General features: G+C 44.8%; 1 protein-coding gene across 1 annotated transcript in view; it reads left to right on the top strand.

Annotated features, from left to right (window-relative positions):
* The first annotated feature begins 1,903 nt into the window (after nucleotides 1–1,903).
* LOC102007982 (cytochrome P450 2D17-like) overlaps nucleotides 1,904–2,012 on the top strand; it is a 134,027-nt gene continuing 133,918 nt past the window's right edge. Inside the window, exon 1 of the mRNA XM_013511458.1 lies at nucleotides 1,904–2,012. This exon is cut by the window's right edge and continues 1 nt beyond it. The gene's annotated coding sequence lies outside the window, so the exon portion shown is untranslated.

The following is a 2,012-nucleotide window of genomic DNA, read 5'->3' as shown; positions in this document are numbered from 1 at the left end:
TATCAATGGCTGCTGTAATACATGGTGGTATCTGCAAAGTGGTTTCTCAGGATACTCAAAGTTTTGACAGTCATGTCTCACCATCCCAGTATGCTGGGATTAGTGCTTCCTCCTGCACTGAATGCTGATGGCCATCGTGACACAATGAGTATGATTTACTTAGCCATAGGCAGTTTCTACCTCCAGTATAATCCTATGAGAGCACTCGTGAGTATGTGGTCTGTTATTCACATCCTTAGGCAGCATGTGTTGTCCATGAGGGTTCCCGTGCACTGGTGCATAGGACTTGTTTTATACAAGCACCACACTCTTGAGATAAGTCTGCTTTGTACAGATGCTTGCACACAACTGCTCAACATACAATTTGCATTCTGTGATTATGCAAAAGCTGTAGATATTCTGTAGAAACTGTACTTCTGCTTTTGAAGTTTGCCCCATTCCTTAAACTACCTATATGCACGAGGACACTTTCTGGGCATGCTGGGCAGTGGCAGTGGCTACAGCTCCCAGTACATGACGAGGTCACCAGGATAGAGCACTGCAGTGTGCTGCAGTCTTTGAAGTTCAGCAGGTGAGAGGTATTCGGTGCATTTTCAACTCATGCTTGATCTAGCGGGACGGGGATCAAGGAGCGTCGGTACTGTTTTGAAATCAGGAAAGGTGAGACTTCCACCCTTGTTCTCTCTCAAGATTGTTTTGTGCTTCTGGGGTGCTCTCACATGCCATAAGAAGTTTAGAAAGCATGTCTCCATTTCTGCAGAAAACAGTGGTGGGATATTGATGGAAGTTGTATTAAATGTAGTTGTATTAAATTCTGTAGATCACTTTGGGTCTGCGGAATGCAAAGAATACTCTATCCCATTCCATGAACAATAAAAAAATGCTTTCATGGATTCATCCTATGTTCATTGCTTAAATTTAATTCCTAAAATCTTCATTGATATGTTCTTTAACTTCTTTCAGCACTAAGTTAGTTTGCACTGGGCATATCCTTCACTTCCTTGGATTGCCTACTTGCCAAATTTCATTCTTTTCCATGCTGTTTTATTTTTCCATGCTCTTTTAAATGGCAATTCGGTGTTGCAAGTTCATTTTCACATGGCTAGGCTCGAACTTCTGCTCCTACTCTTTCAGCTGCCTGAGATCACCGCTGTGTGAACTCGGCTTCCATCATTTATACTGTATAGTTTACCAACTTAGCAGTGCCTAACCATTGCCATTCCTCCATCATTATGTTGCTGTTGTTGATGCACATCACACCGGGGTACACTGCACGCTTATTCACATAGATAACTGTTTTATGTATTTGTTTTCAATTATATAAGGGAACAAATGAGGAGAAACAAACTCAAAGTTCGACAGTGCTGACATTTGTATTTGCCTTCGCTGTTACCATGTCCGGTGTTATTTCTTCTGTGGTTTCCAGTTACTCTCTAGCGTAATTTCATTGCAGCCTGCAGAGTTCCTTCTACAGCATATTCCAAGGCAGGCAGGTCTGCTGATCACGAATTCCCTCCCTGTTGTTTCACTGGAAGTGTCTCGATTTTCATTCGTGAATGGATACTCTGGTGACAGTTTGGCTGGCAGTCTACTTACTGTACTTTCAGTAAGTTTGGCTGGCAGTCTACTTACTGTACTTTCAGTACTTAAATATGTCATGCTATTGTTTTTTGGTTTCCATCCTGAGTGAAGAGAAGCAAGCTGTTACTCCGACGTTTCCACGCACGCGATGAATCACTTCGTTACTACTTTTGATATTCTTATTGTAGTTCTTCGGCGCTCAAGGTAGCCATGAGGGCCCCCTCCCACTCCGAGCCCCAGATCAGTGGGCGCAGGGCTACGGAACTACCATTCCCAGAGGGCTGTGCGCACGCGAGCGAACTCCAAGCCCCAGAGCACTCTGGGAGCAGGCTGAGGTGAACGCCCCCTCCTAAGCGGCTCGTCCTGAGTGTCTTTCAAGTAGAGCCCCACAGCTTCAGTGTGTGCTTGCCGCCCCGGCCGCAGGTCTCCTG

This window comes from Chinchilla lanigera, unplaced genomic scaffold (assembly GCF_000276665.1).
Source record: "Chinchilla lanigera isolate Chin_1 unplaced genomic scaffold, ChiLan1.0 scaffold00012, whole genome shotgun sequence".
Classification (NCBI taxonomy): Eukaryota; Metazoa; Chordata; class Mammalia; order Rodentia; family Chinchillidae; genus Chinchilla; species Chinchilla lanigera.
This window is presented reverse-complemented; position numbering and strand designations above follow the sequence as displayed.